Below are 27,132 nucleotides of genomic sequence, written 5' to 3'. Positions count from 1 at the left end.
TTTCATGTGCTGTTTGTAGTTCAGTGTTTACAATGGTAGAGTGGATGATTTGCATGTTGGAGGGACTTCAATCCTCGCCTTATCTAGTAGGTCTTCAGACTAGTTCACATCATCCACTTCGGTCCACATGATACGGATGTCTGTGTGCAGCCAATAAGTATTGACCAGGTATTTATATGAAACTAAACTTTATTTCAGAACCTGCATATTTATTGCTTGCCCCAATTTATATTCACATTTTTTGCTGGACTTTTTGACAGAGGTAAGTGAGTGCAATTAAAATGACCATGACTGGTAATTATATTATAATTATAATAAAATATATAATAAATATGCTGACTTTCCCTTTAAATAAAACCAGATTTTCATGATTCTTTGTATCCTGCGCTCGACCGAGTGACATCTCTCACTGTTAGGATTTCACTCCCTCTACCTCCCTCTCACCTCCTCTAACTCAGATCCTGCTCTTTGTCTCCCTCTCTGTCTCTCTGCCGTCATCCTCAGCCCCACCCCTCCCCCTCCTGATGACTGAACATCCAAAACAAATTAGATTTGTCCTGATCTCTCCAGCTGGCAAGATTGGGTGGCAGTCACTTTGATACAAGGACCTTTCCGTGTAACAGCGGGTGTATGTGGATGTGTGCATTAGAGAGAGAGAGAGAGAGAGAGAGAGATAGAGAGAGATTGCCTTGATAAATAGATAAAAATGATAAACGCACATATTTGGGGACATTTTATGAGCATTTTGTGGGAGATGGACAGGAAATTATGAGAGACAGAGGTGGGGGAAGGACATGCAACAGAAGTCCACAACCAGATAGAAGCCAGGCGGCTCAAGCCTTAAACCCTTCGGACCCCTCGGCCCCCACTGATGCTCAGTTTAAAGCCCTGGTCACAGCAGATAGATGTGTCGTTGGTGACATAGTGAATACTCACTGACTGAAGTATTAAAAGCAGTTCAAGTCTCAGGTAAAAGCAGGTAAAACTTCAGCCACAAGTTGAAGTCCTGTTTGCAGAAGTGATACTACAGGCCACACATCAGCTGATCCTAACACGTGCAGCACAGCCAGGTGTGTCTGGTGTGTGCGTGTGTGTGTGTGTGTGTGTGTGTGTATATATGTGTGTGTGTGTTTGTGGGCATACTGTTGTGTGTATTTGCATGTAAGCAGGCAGGTGTGTGAGTGTGTGGCAGTGCAGACCACTGTGCTGGATTAGTATTCCCTGCATGTGTCAGTGTCTGAAAAGGTTCAATGTACTACTGGGGATTAGAGAGCTGGGTGGTGCTGATAAAACCACATACACAACACACTTCTGCTGGTTAACTACACACTGCCGACTGTGAAGTGTGCATGCTACCGTTTTTTTTTCTCTCCTGAGGAAAGTATCTATATGTGGCTTATTGCAGGAACGCTCTGAGCTTTCTGATTTGGGTGTTTCATGTCTGGGCCCTGTGGTCCTCTTCAGTGGATAGAGCACGAGGACTGTCACCGCCTGGGTCCAGCTCCAACATGTTCAAAACCTTCTGACATTATAGGAAATACACCTGGTTTCTATCAAACTCAAAAGTCAGGTGAGAGGATCAGTCTCATGTCACCACTCTGAACAGAGGTATGAAAACTATGTGTCGAGCCCTTTGACAGTTCATCTCTGTCTTTGTTATTCCGTCTCATTCTCGTGAACATGATACCTCAGAAAAGCCTGGACAGAATTTCTTCAAATTTGGTAAAAACATTTACCACGACTCAAGGACAAACTGATTAGATTTTGGTGACTAAAGTTCAAAGGTCAAGTTCACGGTGACCTCATAAAACATGATCTTGGCTTTGTAAACGCGATATCTCTAACATCTTGACGAAATTTCTTCAAATTTGGTAAAAACATTCACTTGTACTCAAGGGCAAACTTATAAGACTTTGGCGGTCAAAGGTCAAAGATCAATGTCACGGCAACCTCACAAAACACTTTTTTGGCCATAACTGAAGACTTCACAATAATTATGACAAAATTTCACACAAATGGTTCATATTTTCTGTGACCTGAAACTAGTCTCAGTGGCAGAGGGATACGACCACGAGGAGGTGATTCTAGTTTGAACATGTCATTGGTTCTGTTGGGCCTCTAAAACTGTTGTTCAACCACGTCTCAAATAAAACAATCAACTTAATCCACAGAGAAAACTCTTCTCACAGTCTCCAGTGACGTCTTGATGTACGGTGATGAAAGAGGACTGGACTGTGACTGGGGGAGTGGGGTGGGCGTCTCCAGGGGCCTGTACCATGAACAACATTAGTGGGTTACCCAAGTCAGGTTTTCTTATCTCACAAGCAGGCTCACTTTCAACTAGGATAGATCACCATGGTAACCTTTGCTTCACGGCTAACCTGCTCCGTGATAGGTTAACCTCAAACTTTTCTTATAAAAAAAGTTACGTGTTGCTAGGCAACAGGAGCAGCACTTTGCGATGCACAGTAAGATCAGGAACAGGTGAGGACACAAAGCCAAAATCATTTGTAGGCCAGACCGTCTCATTTCGGTTGGGCCTTCGTGGTCGATGATGATGTACTGTCGTTCAACACATTTTTTATGCAGACATTCATGGTCCCCGGAGGATGAATCATAATGACCACAATGAGGTTGACGCCTGAGGTTTTGAGTGGAAAGACTCAACAACTAGTGGATGGATTCCAATGAAACCTGGTGATCCTCAGGCTTTTCATCTCACACCGTCATGAGGTAAAACTAAAATGTTTCTAGTACACTGATTTATGACGAAATCCCTGCAAAACTAATGACATTAATATCAGATTTTGTTTTGTGTTTAGTGCTAATTAGCAAATATTAACATACAGATGTTAGCATTTAGCTCAAAGCAGCACTGTGCCAAGCTGCAGCCTCACAGAGCTGCTGCCACGCCTGTGCACTCTGGCAACACAATCTGCATCTTAGAAGAATTCCCTCAGACCTTGGGCCACTCGTGGATGGATCAGGCAGCAGTGGGGCAGCGTCCACAGACAAGGTACTGATCGGTGAAAACTGCAGCTACTGATGGGCATCATCGCAAACTACCGAGTGAAAACGAGACGCTGGACAGGCCTTGTTTTCTGTCGTCCCTCTTGGCACCTTCAGATGTGCCTGGTTTTCCTCACCGTCATGTCCTCTTCCTCCCCCCCGTCCTCTCCTTCCCTCTTCATCCTGTCCTTAATTACCTCTGCCACTCTCTCCTCCCACTTTTTCCAGTCTTCTTCCCTTCCTCTTTCTCGATTTCCTTCTTCCATTCACCGCGCCGTCCTCTCCCTCCACCCCCTCTCTATCCGTCTCCCTCCTTTCTTCCTCATTCTCCCTGACTTCTGGTGATCAGGGGAGGTCAAGAGCGTTACACAGAAGTGAAGAGGAGATAATCCTACATATTAAAGCCTGTAAAGGCTGCTAATGCCAGATCAAATAGTGAGGTATTCGCAGCCGGAGAAGCATGGCTGACTGCCGCTGATCACAATCACAGCTAGACTGAAAAGACGGGCAAGCTGCTCGCCAAGCCTTTGTCAGTCACAATGAGACAGCAGCGTTCGCTCACACAGAGCACTGTGGCTGGAATGAAATGGAGGAGATAGCTGTTCTCAGTGCTGTTAATGAGTGTTTTCAGGTTGTGTTCACACGCTGACGTGTGAATTAGGCCACGATGTTTGGAAGGAGCGGCAAACGGACGACTCAGGGTGAAACAATAGGCTTTACCTTGTCAATGTTGTGAAGCTGCTTAGAATTGTGAAATTAAAACTCTTAACTTTTACAGGTGAAAATGTTCCAAGTTACATATTCAGATATTTAGACCACTGTGCAAAACAGTTACAGTGGCTCCCTCAAGAATGGAAATGTAACAAGAGTAGAGAATAAGATGTAAGATTATAAATATAAAATACAAACCTGAAAAGTAGAAATATGTCTTTATACTATGATATATAAATAAAATATGAAATATGTAAAGAAATATGTGGATATGTGCCACTGTTATTGAAAGGCTATAGTTAAAAATACAATATAAATATAAATGCGACAACATGAAAACGACAAAAAGTTAAGTCAGCCTTTTAAATTTGCCTATGTCCTAAAGTAAGCTGCACACTCACATGCACACACGCTGAATGACCACTTCCATTAATAATAAAATCACATTAAACACACACACAGCACAGCACAGCACAGCACAGCACAGCACAGCACAGCGGCAGCAGTGAGGAGTGAACTTTTTACCGGAGCTGACAACTACAGTGGTAGCTCTGCGAGTGTCATCACAACCTTTGTGAAAAAAGCAATTAGTGTCCTTCATCACTCCACCTGTTCAACTAGATTTAAACATGTATAAAACCTACATTTTCAACTCCTCCATCCTCCATTCTCCAACCTCACACTGGACATGCAGCTAATGTATTTTCCTGCTGGTCCTGCAGCTTCTGGCTTGGATACCAGCACAGCACCCAGCTCATGTATACTGAATTATCCATTTACTCTGTGGTTCTGCTCCTCCGTATGTGAAAAGCCTTTAAAGTCCAATAAATATGCAAAGACCATAATGCACTGTGGGTAGATAGTTTTACATGAACTCCCTATGGATCCTGTAAAACCCTTTATGTAACTGTTATTCCTTAACCAAGTGGTTATTGTATAACGATGAAAACGCAGATTCACTAACCGTGAGAATGTTTCCCAAACCTTAGTCACAGCATCCTCACATCATAAAACAGATTCATTATTTGATTTTTCACAGTTGTTCTAGAGGCCACGGGCAAATGATGTATGTTGTAATTTAATTTGGAGGATTTGTTCAAACAAACATGCACCAGAGAAACGTGCATTTACTTTTCTTCATGGTCCTAAAAAGTACTGGTAGAAACACACACGTTTCTGTTCTGTTAGAGAGGACACCGGCCGTACACCACCACCACACCTACATCAGTACCTGTTTCTTACAGTAGGATAGTGTCTGTGCATACATGTGTATTTGTAGACATCACAGTTAGCAGTACAAGAGCTTGTGGGCCCCATAATCACACAGAGTGGCCCCAAAGTCCAGGCATTAATCATTATAAGCAGCCGTGACAGGAAAATCAAAGACTTGGCCCCTATAGCTCTGCTCTCTGCCATGCTCGCCCCAACGGACCCAGATGCTCCAGCTTACTAACTGTAGACTTCAGACAGAGAGAGAGAGAGAGAGAGAGAGAGAGAGAGAGAGAGAGAGAGAGAGAGAGAGAGAGAGAGAGAGAGAGAGAGAGAGAGAGAGAGAGAGAGAAAGGCATCATGCAGCAGTTTCTATGAGCCGGAGTATCATTCATCTTTGTCGAATGTACATGTACCGTTTGCTAGGCCATCATTAAATGATGATGTGGGCTGCTCTGCCTGACCACACACACACACACACACACACACACACACACACACACACACTATAAACTGTATGCACACTCTCTTTCACACATATACACTCACAGCAGGAAAACTCAGTCCTGACATTTTGTGAGAATATGTGAACAACTGAAAGCATCAATTGTTTTTTTCTGTCAAATATGATTCAACTGGATCTACATGTTTCACAGAATCAACTGAATTAGGTCTGAATCACATTAATAATTAATGAGTATCATATCAGAACTAACTAACTATTTTAAAAGTATAGGCAGCAACTCTAATCCAATACACTTTTTTGTCAAATTTCCTCAAAGTGTGTTTGCTGTCCGGACCTGGACACACAACACTATAACAGCCAATCAAGTGATAGTTCATGCAGTTCATGCCTGTGCACAGGACAAAGGAAAGAAGGAGAGAAGAGGGGAGATAAATGTAGCACATGCTAACGTGCTGAACTCCACAGAATAATCACATTGTCAAGAAGGAGAGACGACAGAGAAAAAAACCAAAGAAGAAAAGGTCAGAAGAACAAAAGTAGAAAAAGAAATGCTCGGATCAGACAAAGAGAAGCTTTAACATCGCTGAGGCTTTTTACAACGGTGGAGAGACCTCTGAGAGTTGTAATGCATGAAGACACATTTCTGTTTCTGCATTAGCTTTGTTATGTTTCACAGATCTAGCAGGTCTGTATTGTTTTGTCCCATATGCTAATGTTTTGCTAATCCCAAATGGTCAGTTACGTGTCTCACATTTGTGTCCGTTAACATTAAATTATTTGCTTTATATACTGAAGACGTGCTGCTGGTGTGATGTTAGCTTTAGTAGCAGGTCGCTGTCTGCAGCTGGTGCTAGCTACAGTTTGCTAACGCACAACCTAGCTAACGTTTGTTACTTGTTCTACTTCCTTTTTTGTTTTCTCTTTATCATATTTGCCCGTACAAATGCTAGCACAGTGGACTTATTTAGATTGATGCATAATTTGAAAAGCTAGGTAACGTTACCTTCCTTGTTAGCTCGGCTACAAACCTACCATCACTGTAGATTTGTAAAAACAATTTAACAACTAACTCTCTCTAGTTTTTACCGCATTGTGTTTTGGATGGTTGTTTGATGATGTTTTATGTTATAAGACTTAGAGTATCCACTGCCACACCACTTAAGATGCTCTGGACTCTGCCATATTTCTCTTTAGGTCAACTAGCCCAGTTGTTAGCATCGCTGCCTTGTCAATGTGTCTCCATGAGTTTGGAGGGCGGAGCTTCTGAAGGAACAGGTGTATTTGTTTGGTTATTGAATCCAAATGTCAACAGTCTTTCTCCAGAATCTCTCACTCCTCCTTTAAGCGTTAACGGAAGTGAATATGTATTTACTAATTTGTCAATTAAGATCAGTTATTAAGTAACTAATACAGGTTTGATTAACAATATATCACGATCAGAGACTAACGTGGGCTGTTGGCAGAAAACCAGCTTCCATCAGAGCAGTGGCATCCTACATCTCAACCATACAGTAACACTTTGTATGACGAGGACATCCTGTAGTCTCTGTTACACACTGAAAGCCATTAAAGATTATTATATAAGAGATTGGTTGTGATTTGTATACAAATATCCGTACTGTATGTATGTAATATAATACTGTGTGTATGTTTGTATTATGTGTCTCTTCTTGTTTGTCCAGTTTGCTTGATGGTGATCTGTCACTGTGCATATGTTTTAACTGTGACCTACCCTAACGTAACTCTGGTACAACACATCAAATGTTAAAATATATCTAGAATATTGTACATGGTTTCTTTAAAAAAGGCTCACCTTATATTTTCCAAAGCCTGTATCAGAAACCTGAATACGTCCCTCATTCACATGGGCCACCTACCTGTCAGATTTATGACTACAGTTTTATAGTTTTAGCATTTTAACTGCACTAACATGCCACAGTATTGTAACGTTGACAATAGACTTGGGTCGCATGGAGACAAATTAAACAACACAAGAGTCCGCTGGTCGATTTTCATACAACACAGAAATTAATAAAAAACAATAGCTGTCTGGAATGACAGTAACAGTAGCTGCATTCAGAAATTCAACCTTTAGAATCACAGCTTTGAACAAAAAGATTCTTGATTTAATTCCTAAAATTTCTTTAACTTTTATTGAACTTGCAGAATATGTTGCAATGGTCCTTCAACACGTAAAAACTCTGATACAAAAGCTCTAAAAATGCTGTTTTCCTACATTCCTCAGGGTTGAAGAACACTGCAGAGACACAAGCATGCCACCTGAAAACAGCCATTCTTTTTTTACTTAATAAGAACCTTTAAAACCTTCAGCAGTCACACAAAGACACGACTGACTCACAAATTACAATGCATACATACACAAACTTTCTATTCCAATCAAACAAAGGCCATGACATCGTATTTAAAGGCTGCATTCATCCTCCTGTTGACATCATCTGCGTGCATGAACAAACGTCTGATAATAAGCTGCTGAGTGACTCACTGCAACTCTTTTTGTCTCTCCTTGTGGTGGGAGCGTAGGAAGCTCAGCTCCGTAAACAGCAGCGGTACGTGAGAGTCAAACACAGAAGAAGAAGAAGAAGAAGAAGTACAACAAAGTCTGCAGGAGATAGTGGACCTTTGGGAAGAGTGTTTGTAGTGTGATCTCCAGTAGCAGTGTGCAGAGTAGTGTACAGCTCTACAGTAAACAAACACATTCATCAGATGGAACTGGGGAAAATATAGCAGGACAGCAGGGTCAACAAATATCAAGCAGCAGAAAGAAATGAAAGCAATCTTCACATTATTTCTAGATAAACTGCGTATTATAAAGTCTTAAAATGAACTTCTGTGACTAGAGGAATACAGTATTTGTGAGACAATGACACATTTACCTGATTGTTTTAGTTAGTACCTTTGCAGATAATATTTGTGCTTGAAAAACATGATACTCTCCTCATATAATATGATATACATGCCCCTATATCAAGAGTGATGTTGCTATATGTTACAGTGACATTTTGCACTACCTCTATGTCTGATGACACTTACTGCTGTGCACTACATTTTGCCTGTTTAATTATTTAGGCCTATTTTTGACTCTGTTCCTTCCCTTCTTATATTGAGTTTTTGTTTCTGCTGTATGTGGAGGGCAGTGGGTTTTACATGCATCGAGTGAGCTACTGGATTCCCCACCCTCAGGATTAATAATGTATCTATCTATCTGATATGTTTTCACATATACACATCCCCTGGATATAAAAACATTATATACGTTTATTGAAACAACATAAATATAAAGATTCTGTGTGCTTATACATGTTTTTCTTATTAATTTTAAACATGTCTATCTTATATATATATACACATGTATAATATCCGCATATATAGTATTATATCTATATAAGCACACATACAATATATGAAATTTCTAACAGGTTTCATAAATATTTTTTACATTATATGTTTTTACTTCATATGCACATATATTTCATACATGGAAATTCAATATATGAACATATTACACTTGAGTAATGGTCATAAAGCCTGATGTCGTTCTATATAGTAAACTAGTCAGTAATGTATATTATAGTTAAAGAATGAATGAGCTGAAAGCAACACAGTTATGTCAGATTATCTCATGTTTCAATAAACTACATTTTATAATAACTTGAAATTTACTATATTGTGGTATTCCTCAAAAAAGAGAGGGAGTGAATACTTCTTCTATCTCTGATTTTAACGGATCTGGTATTTAATCCATGTGAAGTCTTAACACTCTGTAAGGGTCAAAATGATCCACCTTCACTAAACTCCTAAAATAAAGCAGCTTAGTTGCAGTTTAACCTTCAAATCTGTTTTTCATGAAGAAACAACCTGTTATTCATTTTGATTTCCCTTCTTCACAGCGCAGACACATCATTTAACTCATGGACACCTCGTTTTTATTACAACACATCCGTCATAAGTGTTTTCTTTACTAAAGTAGGGCTTTTTTATCAATATTATTTTTGCTAGGTGTAAACACTGTTTCTGACAGAAAAAAATGGCTCTTAGTAAGAAAGTAGAAATGTGCAGGAAATAGTTTTGAATGCATTTTACTGAAGGGAAACAATGAACCAGATGGTTTGTTATACAGAACCATCTGGAAAGGCTTTGTTGGAAACTGTTTGGAAGAGGAGGAGCATTATAAAAAAATATATATTTACTTGGCAGATGATTGGATGAACCATCTGTCTATGATATGACGTAGTGGGAGAGCGCCGCAGAGGAAACACAGCAACGAGCCGCAGTACCAAGGTAAGTTAGCGTGTCGACAGACGACTCTTTGCGCATGAAAGTCATGAAAGAATCTGAAATTCTCATTTTGTGTGTGTGTGTGTGTGTGTGTGTGTGTGTCTGTGTGTGTGTGTGTGTGTGTGTGTGTGTGTGTGTGTCTCTGTGTGTGTGTGTGTGTGTGTGCGGTGTGGCCTGGTGTTGCCAGTCTAATTCACATTTGCAGATGTTTCTGCAACCTCTGAGTTCATTTTTGATTTCAAAGAGGAGTTATCAACGTTCGCAGAACAAATTGCCTTTGGTCGCAGTTGGTTCGACTCACAACCACCCAGAGCAATGAATCGTGATGTAGCACAGAGCGAGGTCAGTCGGTAAATTAAACGTTTACAAAATCCTGTCTGTAGAACGGCAAACACATCTTCCTTATCGGCTAACACTGTAAGTGCAGTTGTTTGTTCTTGTTTCAGAGAACATATACTGTCCAGTTTGTTAAAAACTGCAGTGACAGCAGATTCAACAGACCTCTGCACATCAGCAGCCGCTGGTGGTGTAAAGCTTTCATGGAAATATGAACAAAGCCGATGTTTCACTCTTTCTGATGATGGGTTCAGTCTAGAAAGAGTCTTAAAATTTCAAGTTGAAAAGAGATCCTTCAGGGGCTTTTCTCTGCTGTTAAACAGAAGGGTCGGATCATTCAACTGTTTACATCTTACACTGTGAAAAACAATGATTTCCTTTCCAAACTGCCCAGTGAATAATTGTTTGCGAGTGTGTGTGTGTGTGTGTGTGTGTTTCTGATCCTTGCAGATGGAGGAGATAGCAGCGGGTACAGTAATAGCTGGTGCTAATCCTCTCTCTGTGCACAGGGCTGTGTGTGATACAAAGCCAACGCACCTCCAGCGCATAACACCTGACCAACAAAGATCCAGCGTCTGGATAAAACCTCTCTGACAACTGGTACTTACAACCCCCCCCCCCCCCCCCCCCCGCTCTTTGTCACCTGCTTATAAAGCTTAATCTGCATCACGTTCTCCCGCTCTATGTCAGCTTCTCTCCGTCTGTCCTCTGATGGATACTGAGCTATTACACAGGAGATAGTGAGGGATGAGAAAAGGTCTGATCTAAGTTTACAGTAGTTTTCTTTGACCTTGGTTTCACCTCTGAACTCTTCTGAATGTGTTTCAGGTTAAAATAAGAATAAAATTCAATCAAAGATTCAGTAAATATTAACACTATTAAATATTAAAATCTTTGAAAAAATAAAACCGTAAAGCAGGTAGAATTTCATTTATTCATTTTAACTATTAATTTAGAAAGACTGAAAACTATAATAATGTGTTTTGTATGTGATTGAAATGAATATGCAAATGAAGCTAATTGCATTTACAAGTTGAAGAAGCTACGGCTTCGTCAAGTCTGGACTATGAACCGGGAACAAAGTCCCGACATCCCCTGGATCCTCCAAACCCCCCGACTCAGTGTATCACATGGTTTTTAAAGTGGTTTATAATCACGGATTTACAAGTGTAAAGTGCAGCATCCACTATTATGCCCTTATTTTATAAGTTATTTATTATTATGTTTTTGGTGACACCGTCAGAGAGGTGACGATACTAAATGTTTTTTCTTTTTGTCACAGTTAGTGGTGGAGTTCTACTGTGTGGCATTATATCAAACGTTGTTTTAACATTTGTTTTTTGTCCTCAACACCACCACAAACTACAACCACAGTAACTACAGTCACAACAAACTGCTTCATGATAAGACACCATCCTCTCCTCCGTCTTCAGTCCAACATAACTGAATAATTCAACCGTCTTTATTTGTACTTAGCAGAGGCAGAATACAACATGGCTACTGTGTGTGTGTGTGTGTGTGTGTGTGGGAGAGACACACGAGTGTAGAATGACATCACACACACACACACACACACACACACACAGTCGCACTGTAGTTACTCTGCTTCTGTTTGAACCAGTGACAAAGTGTCTCTGCTGGAGACTAAATAAATGAGCATCAGAGCACAGGCGATAACGATGTGTGTGTGTGTGTGTGTGAGTGTGTGTGTGTGTGTGTGTGTGTGTGTGTGTGTGTGTGTGTGTATACTTGGTCTGATATTAGTAGGTGGTGATGAATGAAGTAGGATATTGTGTGTCAGATGCAGCCATTATTCGTCCTCAGCATCCAGACCTTCGTTCACACCTCCTCTCGTCTAATCACTCATCTGTTTTTTCCTGATACAGCACATACCAACACTTCCTCCACACATTTGTGAACGATCTCGCCCCATCATTTCGTTTCTTCTTTTTTTTCCCTCCACAGTTTGTGTGTATGATACCCAGACACTCGCTCTAATTTCTCATATTTTCTCAGAGCTTCCCTGCAGGATTGAGAGGTGATGCTGCAGGAAGAGAGAAAAAGACGAGATATCTGTTCTCAGAAGGAGGAAGTATCCAAAATAATACAGTTTTCCTTGGGATGGATGGATGAGAACTTCGTACATCAGTGTTTGTTTAAACATCACCATTCCACAACCATAACTGCATCTTTACTAGTGTAACCATGACAACGAAGGTCTCATTTTAAACGACACCATAATCTTTATCTAAACCTAACCAAAATGTGACCGCTCCATAAGCTTGACCTCGTGTTTATCAGTGTAACCATGACGACGAAGGTGCGGTACGCTGCAGCTGGACAGACGTTACTACTGTTACTACAGTACATCCAGAACATGGATATATACCAATAACTCATATGCTGCCAAAAAGTTGTGGTGTGCAGATGTATTGATCCTGAAATATCAATACTTCTGATCCCATATGTTCCTGTTCTCGGATCAAAAGATCAATATCCAAACTCTAATTGGGGTAAATGTGTATTTTATCATCAACAGAGACACAGTAGAAAGTTACTACACTATCAGCAGTTGATAGGAACTACTTTTCCTTCCGCCTGTCACAGTCAAATGAGAGCTACAGCTCTGTAAATCCACTGAACAGTGTTGACAGTGATGATGACTGACTGTAAATACGGTCCTGTGTGTAACTTTCTCAGTTCCCAGAACAACAACGCTGTGTGTGACGTGTGTGGGAGGACTGTGAGGTACCGTGGCAACAACACAAACCTTGTTACGCATCTGAGATTTCAATACAGAACATGATGAGGAGAGAGAGGAGCTGCTGAGTGAGACAGACTCCACTCATAGTGGCAGCATCGTCCAGGTACAGAGAGAGAGAGAGAGAGAGAGAGAGAAAGAGAGAGAGAGAGAGAGAGAGAGAGAAAGAGAGAGAGAGAGAGAGAGCGAGAGAGAGAGAGAGACAGAGAGAGAGAGAGACAGAGAGAGAGAGACAGACAGACAGAGACAGAGAGAGAGCGAGAGAGAGAGAGAGAGCGAGAGAGAGAGAGAGAGAGAGCGAGAGACCATCACCGTCACTGATCGTGGGAATGTGATTCACAAATGTTCAGGCGTCAGTTTTTGTTTATTCCCAAATAACTGGAGTTCACCATGTTCTAAAAACCACTGAACGTTTTTTCATTCAATATATAAATAAATAAACCAGCTAATTAAATAAATATGGTTATCAAGTAAGTAATGACACAAATATTAAATTCTACAATAAATATCAGTAGAAAGTTCTGAGTTCAGCATGGAGTGAGATATGTGTTCACTCAATGAAATATTTATCAGTTGTTTTATTATTCTAAAGCCCAGGAGGCTGAAGTGGCTGTTTTATCACCAACACTCTGTGTATTTTAATGACACTTATGTTTCCATTTTAAACGATTTCCTCTACAGGCGACAAACACGACCTCATTAATGTTGACCTCTGACCTGCCAACGATGTTCACTGTTAAATCTACACTCAAAACCATTTTATTTAAATCAACAGCTTTACTAATATTACAACTACTAACGCTGATATTTTCTTCATTTTATTAGCTCCTTCTCAATTTCATACCAGATTCCAGAGTTTTATTTATTTTAATTTCATTTTTATTTTTCTTGGAAAAACTTGAAGAACAAATCCAACATCTGTGAAACTCTTTCCAGTGGTGTGAAAAATCAGGACTTCATGATGTCAGGATGTAAATGCTTATCAATAGAATATTAATAACAACAATAAATGTTATTCATAGAGCACCGTGTTTTTTTTTCACCAAAAAAAACACGGCACAAATTAGAACGTAGAAGATTAAAAGTGAATAAAAAACACCAACATAATAATAAATAATCCACAGAAAAGTTTTTAACAGAGATTTAAAAGAGGCAACAGAGTTTACAGCCCCATAACTTTCTCTAGGATCTCCAGCTGCACAGGCTCCTTCACCTTTGTGTCTAATGGTGTGGACCTCGGAAGAAGAAAAGAAAAGGTTTCTGAGGATCTCAGGTGGCGGGACTGAACCACTGATTTAACATGTTTATCTGAAGCTGCTTTCACACATGCACTGCAGCCCTGAACTTATCCAGACATGACCTGGAGGAGCTGTATGTGGGGAACGGAAATGTCAGTCAGTTGAACCAGACATTAAACAGACTTTAGCCTGCCAGCTGCCGGGTATAAAGTCCATATGATGTCCGATTGAGCGTCATGTGAATAGAGCAGATCAGTGTCCAGGGAATTCACAGCGAGCGAGTGGGCGCTACTTCCTGCGGCTCTACCCAGGCGCCACCCAACACCTGAACCAAACGGCGTATGTCCGGTAGGTGTGAACGTGTCTGACACAGAAAATCTGGACTGGTATTTGCACTTTCCTGACCAATGCAGTTTTTTGGTAACTTATGGATGTCTTGAAGGCAGTAGTTAAAGTTGTCAGTATTTTGCTGGTTGTTTGCAGGATAAGAGTTTAGGTAGATCTGAGTGTCATCAGCGTGAAAATGGAGGCTGATATTATACGTATGAAGCCACACGGCGGGTTTTCACACTCACACACACACACACACACACACACACACACACACACACACACACACACACACACACACACACACACACACACACACACACACACACACAGCGGTGGAGACCAGTGAACTTTTTACCTGAGCTGTCAACAGCTAGAGTCGAAGCTCTGCGAGTGTCATCAGAACCTGTGTGAGTAGAAAGCCACCAGCGTCCTCCATCGTTCCACCTGTTCAACTAGATTTAAACATGTCGAAAGACACATTTTCAACTTCTCCCATCCACCGCGGTTTGTTTTACAGGAGCACAGCGTGCTAACGTTAAGCTAATAGTGAACTGTAATGAACAAGCTAAAAGGAAAACAAACTTCTGTAAACTTATAACTACAGCCTGACACAGCAGACCCCCATTTAGATTCTTTCAGGGTGTGTTCACTGACTCTGTGGAAAGAAATTGCTCTCTGAGGTGCATCACAGCACGACTCTGATGATCAGCTCTTCCTCAGCAAAAGTCAGTCTGCCAAACACAGCTTAAGATGAAACCAAAGGTTTCCTGTCAAACTGTCTTTTTCTACTTCATCTTCTACAACAACAACAACAAAAATTAGGGCAACAAATCCTAAACATGTATCAAAGCGTTTCCCCGCTTCCAAGTCACACCCGAGTGAACTCACAGCGAGCGCTGCGACGCGACGAGACGAGGGTGCGTTTGATCAAATTAGTGAGCTGCTGAGCAGATCTGTGGATGGCTGCCCTCTCAGCCGTGGGGAGAGGTAGTCACCGATGCTTTGATCTCCCAATTAGGTGTATTTAGAAACGGTAAACATGTAACTGGAGGGATAATGAGCCCGCAGTGTTTAGCCCCCCCCCCCCCCGTCCACGGGCGGGATGAAGTACAGACTCTGATCTGGCAGTTAAATAAATATGAGTTGCTGAAGTGTGACAGTGCAGCTTGTGTGAACAGGCCAGGTCCTCGTGCTGTTGTTGTTGTTGTTTGGATAATCTCTCTCCTTCTTTGTCGACCTAATGTTGCATTCAAATGACTGTCAGAACAATTTGACAGTGAGAGCAAACGACTAAGAATAGCTTGAACTTTCTTAAATCCACAAACACGCTGAGCCTGAGGGTTTGTTTTATATTGAAGGATTTAGTTTTCCAGATCAACTTTTTCACACATGAATGACGACATTTGAATTGTGTTTAGTGGAGCTCGGCTTCATCAGCCAGTCATCAGTTCACACGGTGTTTATGCTCAACTCTAGACAGAGAGTAAGGCTGTAATTGTGTAAATGAAAAGTTGAATTCAAAAGCAATAAAACGCACCCTTACTTATTCAATGAAACGCAGGGACTTTAACCTCTACAGCCTTACAGAGACTGATGTCAGTTAATAAACTTCAGATAGTCCAGTATTCCCCCTCCACATACACCTGAGGAAAATATCAAGCCGTTTAGCTGCTAACTGCCTCGTGTGTTCACCAGCTCATTGCTAACTGCGTCTGTGTGCTGACTGGTGAGCAGGCAGTGAACAGATGCCTGTTTGGACCTAAATGAGCCAGAACTCATTGTAAACCTGTAAGCTCAGCTGATAGTTCAGTGTAGGTTCATCACTAGGAGCCACCACTGTCACATTCAGACATTATTTTCACATTGCTGTCGCCAAATAGAGCTGCAAAGTGGAAAGTGTTTTTTCCCATTTATTTTCTTTAAATGATCCTCAGTATTACTGAACACAGGAACACTGTAATTTGCTGATTTATGATCCTTCATGAATTTCCCCTGGGGAATAAATAAAGTATCCATCTATTTATAGGTGTATCTTATGACAACCAGTTTTAATTTAATTTCTTTCAACTGCGTTTCTGAGAAATCATGTTTTGTCCTGCTGTCAGAAACATGGTGCCATAGCTGTTGTTGCTCTATTCATCCGCGATTCACATACAATTTAAAAGTGAATTGATTTAAGCTGCAAATACCAAAAATCAGACAATCAACTCACTCGTCATCAACACTGCACAGAACAGCACTTTAAGCTCAGTGACTGGATGTTTCTTGTCGAAATGCACTTTGGGAGTCGTCTAACTTTTTTTTTTTTTTATGTACACAAGCTAGCAGCTAACCCTAACCCTTCAACTAAAATCATATTTGGATCGATGATTTAACTGGGAGAGTTTCATGCCGAACCGTCTGTGATTAAATATCATATTGTCCAAGGGGAAATGAATGGGACTTTTCCTTTAAAATCAGGCGGCCAAAAATAGTTCCTCCCACTTAACGACTCCCCATTTCCTATACAGTGCAGTGAATTTACTTAACAGAGCACAGCCTTGATTAATGCTTTTAAGTTGAGCCAGGTCTGCAGGTATGTGCAGCTGACTGGACAGGCCTCCTGGGACAATTAATGGAACAGAGCCATTGTTAGTGTTAGAACCTCCTCCTGTGCTTTTTGAGTCAAAATGTCTGCTGTGAAAAAGAGTCTGAGTGTGAATGTAGGCACTATTCAAACCCTTAACGATTCCCACGGTGGAACTGTGACATGACATATTATTTCTGCTAATAGTCTCACAGTGCAAAGTGTCACATTTTTAAAAAGTGAAAATTACAGTTGTATGAGTCCACATCAGTCAGTGATGGCTCACAAGGACAATAAGTGACGCCTCAATTAAAGATCATTATATAGTTAACTAGTGAGAGTGGATGAGGGTCTGTTCACAACTTTTTGTTTTACCAGCAGCAAAAGGTTTTTTTTATTATAATGACAAGTTCTAGAAAAAAGAGGAAGTAAAGCCAAATGAAGTTGCATCATGTAAAGCTAGGAAAATAAAATCTCCAGTATCTTTTTCTTACATGAAATATACCAAAATATATACAAAAAATACTAAAATATACCCAATATACTAATGTACACAATTTGAAATGAACCTGCTGACGACATATCAACAACAAAGAATCAAGGAAACGTGATAGCAGAAAAGCTAACCCACACTTCACAACAAAAGTCTGTGCTTCTATCCCTACAGAATTCTGAATGTACAACTCTCTGTTCATTATATAGCACAACATCATCACAGTATATTTTAGACGACATAGTCAAAAACACACAATCACAGTAACAGTGTCAGTAAAAATAAACAGGGTTTAATTTTTGCTTGTTTATTAATGGTGTGAGGTTTTTATGTTCTGGTAAACTCGTGATGGTTTCACAGTGGCAGAAACGAGAGGCAGATGTCTCTCCTTCCCCTGTGATCTTATGTGTTGAAATATTTACATTCTTATTTATTTAAATTTGTTTTTATCATCTTTAAATGCTATTTTAATGTCATCTTAATGTTCTGCTTTTAATGTATTTCCATGCCTCGGTAAAGCACAAACTTGTCTTATATTTCAAGCACCCTGTGAAAAGCTGTGAGTCAGCTGAGCGCCACCTACAGGCATTACACTGTAACACATGCTGCGGCACAAATGTGCTGCACCCGCACTTAAGATGCACCATTATCGCAGTAAGGCCTGACACTTGCCACTTGTTGCCACTTAAAAAGCGTAGACTAGCCGTTAATGGTCTCAGTAGAAGTTTAAGATGGAAAAAGAATAAGATTGTACGATCTCTTTAATAACTGTGTTTAAAGGGAGGAGGCCCAGATTAACATACATTCTATCTAAAGCTATTGATATGAATGGGCGATAACTTACAAAAACAAATGAAGAAGCTATTTACTTGAGTTCTAAAGGCTGAAAATCAGCCTTCAATATAGAACATGAGGTGAAATAACACCTGTGGAACATCAATCAGGCTTCACTCTGCACTGCAAACAACTGCAATCTCCTATCCAGACAGTCCAGTGACATAAATATTAATCTGTTGTTTACATTTAAGTTTAACCATGTGAAAGCTGCATATTTGTATGATGTTTCTATGAAATGCATTCAGCATCGTTTCTTTCTGTCTCTTCTGTAATGTCTTTCAGTCATGTGGCTCACTACACAGACTTTGCTATTATCTAGTGTGTGAGGAAGACTGTATGTGATGGACTGTAGTAAACAACAGCTTGTCCTTGGTCAACAAAAGGATTATGACAGCCATGAATGCTGAATGTGATGTCAGCACTGCTTTACATTCAGGCTGCATGTCAATGCTGCCAGCACAGGGTCATATGTGTTTTATCAGCCATGTTCATTCTTTGGTTAAAAAAAAAATTAAATATAAGAAATTAAAAAAGCTAATGTTAATCTTAACTATGGATGCATAATGACATCACTCATTTTATTCCATAGTCAGACCAGGCACCCCTCTCACCCGCTGACCCTCAGTCAGTTTATGTAAACTATCGAATTATTTATCCCCTAGGGGAAATACATGAAGTATATATCAAGCTATCTATTAGAGCATGAATGCAGCTTGGGACTGAGAGGTTGCCGGTTCGAATCCCTGGGCCGGCAAGTCATGCGAGGCAACATCCAGGGCACCTAATCATAAATGCAACTACCCAAAAAAACGGCTTTGTTATAGTGTGATGATTCCGGTTCGTCTCGGTTTCAAGCAGAGACAAACATCTATGAAACACACAACTTCCCTCACCCAATATAAAAACACGCACCATGCGTCTGAATTCAACACTGATTCATCTGTATGTGTCGTTGTCAAGGCCGTTTCTAGCCTGTGAGTCATAGGTTAGCAACAGGTCGTGACAATGGCGGCTATATCTGACAGTTATCCGTCACGGCGAGCAGTCCCTCTTTCTAAAAAGCTCCAGGAGGTTTACTCCTTCCTTCATAAAGGTACACGACAACGGAAATGCAGCGTTCACGGTGTCCATGACGTTGAAAGGTTCGCCCGGTACATGTGCTATACACTGACATAATCGTCCCCTATCTGGATGAAAACACCTGTGTTGCAGAAATGCCTACACGTACAGGTAGAGCCTTTCCCTGTGGCCGGCGGAACTTTCACTGCTAACACTGGATCTTCATGTTAATGCTGACTAAAAACCCAGACTCAGACAGGTTAGCTAGTTAGCATGCTAGGTAGGTAGCATGCGAAGCCTTGAGCAGATAAGGCAAAAGCCTCTATAGTTACATTAGCACTGTTGTCACGCACACCAACACGAACTAACGGGCTGACAGTTGTGCTAGCAGTTGTTGATCTTGCTAGCTTAGACAGCCGGAAACAGTGTTGCCAAGGAGACTGCTTAAAACCACCAGGTTACCAAACTAAGAGTCTCCAAAATTCAACCATCCTGTTCATGAGCACAAAACTACAATTCATACTTTTACCAGCATCATAAACCAGCAAAACCAGCGAACCTTACCTTTGTAGAGGTCTTGAGGTTCGGTTGTCGGCCCATTCATCCATTACTTATATTCCTTTAGTCCTTTAAGAGTCCACAGATTTAATTAAAAAAAATACATAAAAAGTATTCCAAGTTGTGAAAATCTTCAGTGAAGTCCACGCAGACTTTCGAGCGACTTTGTTCGTGTCACTTCTCTCCATATTTCACCCATTTTCTCTCCTTCCAGCTCCCTGTCAGCAGGTGTGTTTGTTTCCTTCAGTTTACTGCCGACAAAATGGAGACTCGTAAAACTCCGTTCAAATTTCACCTGTGCGCGTACCTGAGCGAAAGTTCGATGACGCAATTCTTTCAGCCTTAGAAAGCACTGCTATTGGCTGCTGTCCTTGTCAATCATTCTAGCTTGAAGACAGGCTCTGCGCTGTCCAATGAGAGCTGGCAAGGGGGGGTTCTAAGGAATGCCAATTTAATCAAAATTAAATAAATAAATACAGCCATGAAATGAATTAATTAGCTAATAAATATAGAAATATAGGAATATATAAATATATGTCAATCTAAATATATAATTGAGTAAATGAGTAAATAAAAGCATTTTATTTTAAGATGACATTTTTATTTATTTCAGGAAACTTTTATTTTACAATTCCACATTTATTTATTTCCAGGGACTTTTATTTCCAAATGCAAAATTTTTTCTACTTCCCGGATTACGTTTTTATTTCCATCTGCTTATTTGTGTATTTTTATTATTTATTTAATTTTGCATTTTAAAATTGCATTCCATTGGGTTGGGATCTTCTGAGCTGATGCTGACTGGTTGTGAAATGTGTGAAATGCCCCACCTCACAGCTGAGAGGCTGCAGGAGGAAATGAATGAGGTAAATAGGAAAAGTTCTGTTTTAAATGATGTAAAAAGGTTTATTAGGAATCAAAATGCTTGTTTGTTTTCTACTGTTTACAATGAAAAAAAGTCCACAGCGCCCATAATATTAGGTCCAGAGACTTGAAACTTCACACAAGATGTAGAAGGGTTGTGAGGATTTTCATAGTTCTCGTATTGGTCTAAAGTATATCCTAATTATTCTTTTCAAATATGACTTTTTTTTAAGCCAGGACAACAACAAAAAAGTACAAAACATACCATATATGAAGACATGTAGTGTAGGTTAGCACATTTTCAGAAACTACACACTAAAGAATGTTGGGTTATTTTGGTAACCCAATTTCTGTGTTACTGGTGTTGAGTTAAAAATTTTGGTTATTTTTAAAAGAGTAACCCATTTTCTGGGTTATAGTGCTAATATTTTGACCAAATTCTGGGGTTGTTGGGGTTTTTGGGTTATTTTTCATTGAATAACCCATTTTTTGGGGTTATATGGCTATTATTTCAACCCAGTTTGTGGGGTTTCAAGGTAACCAATTTTCTGGGCTCTTTTTTTTCTTGAAAGTGAATATTTTATGGAGTAATCACTTTAATATAATTCATAAATATATACTAAATACTTAAGCATGCTGTAGACTCAATTATAGCCTATGACTGCTCTATGATCATACACAACAATGTTCAATCCATTCAAGGTATGGATATCTTGCTAGCGAAGTTTGCATAACATTACACGCTTGTACAGTATTGATACTTCAAACTTTTCCTGTGTCCATGTTGCTAGTTTGGCACAATTCGTTTAACAACATTTGGGCTCGCTTGTTGTTTCGCACTTCTCTTTATCAGTCACTCTCAACTTCTATTGTAGCATGCATAGGTTTCGTCCCGCTGAAAATGACCACCCATACCACGGTCAGTGGTGAAGTTGTGCTTAAGCTGCGTTAGCCACTGTAGCCGCGGTCACTAGCAGCTAGCTGGTTGCTATATAGCTGCAGCTAACACGGCCTATTCACGAAATTTTAGAGTTGTCCTTCTGTTTCAAAAAAACAACCCAACATTATTCAATATAACCCAACTGCTGGATTGAATAAGGACAAACCCCTTTTTTGGGTTATTGCAACCCAACGGGTTGGGTTAATCTTTTGACCCAACTCTTGGGTTGAATATTCAACCCAAGATTTGGGTCGCGCTAACTACAATGTTGGGTTAACTCTGACCCAACTCTTGGGTTGTGTAAATAGCCGCTTCCTCGACCCAGTAGTTGGGTTATACCAACTACAATGTTGGGTCGTTTTTAACCTAACTATTGGGTTGAATATTCAACCCAAGAGTTGGGTCAAAAGATTAACCCAACCTGTTGGGTTGCAATAACCCAAAAAAGGGGTTTGTCCTTATTCAATCCAGCAGTTGGGTTAAAATTGGGTTATTTTTAACCCAAATGTTTTTAGTGTGTAGAAGTTTTCTTTCCCTCATTTGAATATGCAAATGTATGTAATTCACATAAAGAAAATTAATAAAAAACAGAGTTTCAAAGCGGTTTGAAACTGATACAGCCTATAGTAAACTTAATTTATGGAAATTATTAAATAACATTTCACAATAGCGTGTTTTCATAGATTTTTTTTCAATTATTTACATTTAAAACATTTATTCATAATCTTTTGGGTTTTTTTCCTGTATGTACACAGGTGTTTGACACATTTAAAAAATAAGTATAACGTTGCCATGGAGACAGTACCCACAATTACCATAGCTCTAGCTTTCAGTCAGAGGACAGCAGGTCAACAGAACATGTGTGTAAAATATGTCTGCAAGCAATAATACAATTCAGGTACAATAAAGATTTCCAATAACAAATTGAATATATTTTACACCAAATAGAACTTTTCTCTATAGGAAATTCACATTTTTCCCTATAGATGCTACCAAATTACATAAGTCTTCACAGGAAATTAGGAAATTAGTAGGAAATTACAGATCCTTAAAATAAAGTGTGTAAGATAAGTCTTTTATAGTGACAGGATTTTATCATTTAATCTCAGTTTCTGTCTCCCTTTGTAACAGTCACAGTAACAGTCAGATAAAAGATTTGATCTCAAAACCAGTTTTACCGTCAAACAAAGATCTAATGATGGATGTTTGTGCTCTGATCGGTTCCCATTAGTTGTTTTCTTATGGTTTTCTGTGCTGATTCGACTCACAAAGAAAAAACAAACTGTCAGAAACAACGTCTTTGCTTTTTGGCACTCATACACACATACAAATACACGAGCTCTGACAGTTACATTAGCACTGCTTGTTAGAATTTGAATAAAGACACAGATGCACAGCTGAACTGTACTCAGGCATATAACCTCCACTACTGTACCTGCCCACAGTTCCTCCCTGTCAAACCTCTACTCCCTCGTCTTTCCTCTGACCCTGAAACATGAAATAACTTGCCGAAGACTGCTGTGCAAGCGTGGCCTAATTAACTGCTAGCTTAATTACACAATTTACTGAGTAATTAGTTGCCAATTAGCAACACCTCTCTCTCATCTTAACAAACTGACAACCTTGCTTCCTCCCCTTGTGATTGTCTATCCAAAATATTTCCCATCACATGGGAAAAAACATCACATTAAAGGTACTCTCATTTTTTAAAGCTGCAAATTACTTTCAAAATACTTCAGTTAAATCCTCTTCTTGTGCAGATTTATTAGAATAAAAGATGATGAAAAAATGTGACCAATGTGGTTACTTTCATCATATCATATACTTTCATCATTCCATAACTTTTGCTGCGACCTGCTTCTTGTTGTTTAAACTAAAGTTTAAGGCAGAACAGAAAAGTTTTAGCAGAAATCTCAGTTTGCCATTTTCTATTACTTTTTCTAAAATACCTCCTCTGAACTCTTTGCTCACTGATTAAAGTGGACAAAGCTAGAAGGAGATAAAGTACTTATAGTCATATACCCAATGGAACGGTGAAATCTTAAATATATATATATATATATCTTTGTGGTGGAGCTGTCTCATCACAGCAGGAATTACAGTTATTGGATGCAACAATTAGGTTATTAAAGGTTACTCTGCCATTTAAAGAAGCTTATGGATGATAGGAGTTTCCTGTCCACCATTTTTATTCCTCCATGCCAGCGACAGCCAGGGCCGGAGGCATGTTGTTTTCAGGTTGTCCACCAGTTTTGGTTCTGACTGAAATGAATAACCATGACATTTCAACATTCATGTCCCTCTCAGCATGAATTGTACTTTTCATTTCACGTAATCATTTCTATTTGTTCATGTCTGTCTTTGGTCTCTCACCAAATGTCTGCAAAACTGTTGCTGTACTGCAAATGTTAACATGTTAACACACTAAAATAAGATGGTAATCTGTCATGGTCTCAGCCTGGAGGCTCCAGGGTTTTGTTTTTTTGGACTTTCTTGGTTTTTGGTTTTCTGGGTTTTGAGTGTTTCTGGTTTAGGTGTTTCTGGTGTCTAGTTTTGTCTTCCCTGTCTTGTGCTCTGTTTCCCCACGCACTTCCTATTTTATTTTGATAGTCATGTCGCCCCAGTGTCTGAGTTCTAGTTTTGCTTCCTTTGGTTAATTCCCTGATGTGTCCCACCTGTGTCTGCTTCCCCACCTGTTCTCCATCACTAATCAGTTCTGTTCCTTTAAGAAGCCCTTGCTCTGTCTTGTCCTTGTGGGATCATTGTTTGTTTGTTGTGAGGTTTTATGTGTGTTTCGGCACCTCATGTTTGGGTTTTTGGTTTGTTTTGGAATAAATTCTTTGACACTGCTACCTTCTCCGCATTTGGGTCCACCCCTTACCCCTACTTACCTCAAACCGTGACAGTAATCATGGCAAACCTCTCCACTCCTCACGCTGCTGACATCATTATTTCATTGTATTGTATGTATTGTATTTATTATTGTTGTTTTATTATTGCTCATTTCATATCCATTCTTGTTTTTCTTCATAAGCAACACACAGTGGCGATCCTACACTCTTGGGGGCATCGAAGCTCAGAACCCCCTCCTCACGATACTTCACATGCAGACGCTACAATTTACAGATGCCCCCTAAATGCCTCACATGCAGGCAATCAGTAGAGGCTATACACATCATCAGGGTCCCACTTTGAGGTGTTTGGGAAACTGCAGTGACCATGTAGTGTCTTTGTGAGAGGTTTAAGGATGTTTATAGCTGTCATTGCAAAATGTGCCAATATGAGGGGCCATCAGGGCCCCCCTTTTTCACCTTAGGGGCCCCAAACCTAGTTGGCCTCTCCTAAGCCAACCTTTCATTCGTTTGCCATAATAGTACAACATATGGCTGTCACATGACAAAAACAAAACTAAACACAAAAACTAAACAACATACAGACTATATGTATATATCATTTTCACATCCATCGCTATGTTGTTCTAACAAGAAAGGAAAAAAGATGTATAGAATGAGAAATAAGTTAGTTCAAGGTGCACTTACTGACTTTTACACAACTTTGAACCACATTCTGTGAAAAATCAAGAAAATCATTCATCAGTTTGTTCAGTCTGAACTCAGGGACCATGACTTCAGCTTAAAGTCCCATGTGAAGGTCCAGTAAAAACTTCTCTTCCTTCTGGTTGTGTTGGATTCACATTAAAACCAGAGCAAAGTGAAGGAGGGGAGCAGAGAGCTGCAGGGCTCCTGCTGTGACAGTGCACTGCTGAATGGTGATAAGTAAACCGCAGGGAATCTGAATGAGTGTAATGGATACTATAAACAGACACTGATAATTTACTACTGTTGAATCTGGTGGATAAAAAGTTTGAGACAATCGGTCACAGCACTCTGAGTGTGTGCAAGTGAGACACACAGTGGAGCGGTGAAACAATTAGAGATATACTGTATGAATGTTAATGAATATAAATGAAATCAAATAAATGGGAGAAAGAAATTACATGAATATACAGCGTAGATGTATATAAGTAGCGCCACATAATTATAGATATGATGTGGTGAAATCACACTGTATTCTGCTGTTTCTTTTTTCCATATCTTGTTTAATGATATAAACCATCAGAGGATTTGACCTGGAGCTGCTGATAAAAACTGCTGATATCGTCAGTTAATTAACAACGTTCTTAATTAGTGCTTCCACTTTCACAGAGCTGAGAGGAGGGTTTCTGTGTCAATGATAATACAGCATGTGTGTGTGTGTGTGTGTGTCATATAAATAGCACACATGTGGTACTTGCACCGATGTAATGCACTGTATGTTTGATTTGTCTTTGATTACCGCTGCCTGACAGCCAATAATCACACATTGTTCTGACTGGTCCACTTTGCTAACGCACTGATTGTGGTTGATTCGTGCTCGTTGAACTCTGCCTCCCACGCTCCTGATAAGTTGTGGAGGTAAAACCCTTTTCATTTATCATGAAGGAGCAGAGCGTGGAAGAGTGAATAATTAAATGAACAAATAGCAGAAACTTGAGTACTTACAGTGTGAGTGATGTATGGATGATTACACCTCAGAGGTTCACAGGCTACCCCCAAGGTTGTATGTAAACACTCCCTTGTCAATTCATTAGGAACACCTAGCTAAAAATAAATCAGTCCTGAAATAAATCCTCCTACAGGAAGGTTATAGTGTTCAGTTTGTGTGGAAACTCTGTCAGTGGTCTTAGACAAACACCACTTCCCATAATTCCTAAATTATCACACGTTAGAGGTCACCAGCTCAACAGAGAACAGTTATGAAAATGGATTAATACAAACTTCAGTTTCCTGAAGGTTAGTTTATTGTTTAACAAAAGGTTCAGATTGTAAAAGCAGGTGCTGTGGTAGTTTTTATCTTGGACATGGATAAAAAAGGACATGACACACCGACACAAAATAAAAATAATGTAATAACCCAAATTAAAAAACAATATATATATATGAATATATTATTATTATTATTATTATCATATTATTATTATTATTACATACCACAGACTCTTATTAAAACATTTCACCATGAATACACACAACCCTACTTGACATAATCCATCTTCACCCCTAGTTAAGTCAATATTATTTTTTATGTGTTTTATGTTTTCTCAGTCGCCATGACTCCCATGTTGTTCCTTGTTTTGTTATTTCACCAATAAAAAGAAAGAAAAATCTCTGAACACATTTCTCTTTGTTTAAAAAATGAAAGCGACCTTTAGTGATAGACTCCAATTAATCAGAATAGCAGGTAGAACTGTGGCTTTTGTATTTGATCTTTAATCATCTGTGTAAAATCAAAATTATCTCTGTATAACTGCAACAGGCAGTTCTTCTCTTTGCCTGGGAATTAATTTTGAATTGAACAACACAAATGGAAAAATCACAGATTTACCACAACACTAACAAATCTGGAGTCACCTGTTA

The 27,132-nt window shown here is 39.7% G+C and overlaps 1 long non-coding RNA gene across 1 annotated transcript in view; it reads right to left on the bottom strand.

Annotated features, from left to right (window-relative positions):
• Positions 1–20,097, bottom strand: part of LOC130160882 (uncharacterized) — a 52,521-nt gene extending 32,424 nt beyond the window's left edge. Inside the window, exon 1 of the long non-coding RNA XR_008826069.1 lies at positions 19,879–20,097. This is a non-coding gene — a long non-coding RNA (uncharacterized LOC130160882). The remainder of the gene's footprint in view (positions 1–19,878) is intronic.
• Between the last annotated feature and the right edge of the window lie 7,035 nt (positions 20,098–27,132).

Source organism: Seriola aureovittata, chromosome 20 (assembly GCF_021018895.1).
Source record: "Seriola aureovittata isolate HTS-2021-v1 ecotype China chromosome 20, ASM2101889v1, whole genome shotgun sequence".
NCBI classification, from domain to species: Eukaryota; Metazoa; Chordata; class Actinopteri; order Carangiformes; family Carangidae; genus Seriola; species Seriola aureovittata.
The sequence above is the reverse complement of the archived record's forward strand: the minus strand, read 5'-3'. Positions and strand labels throughout refer to the sequence as shown.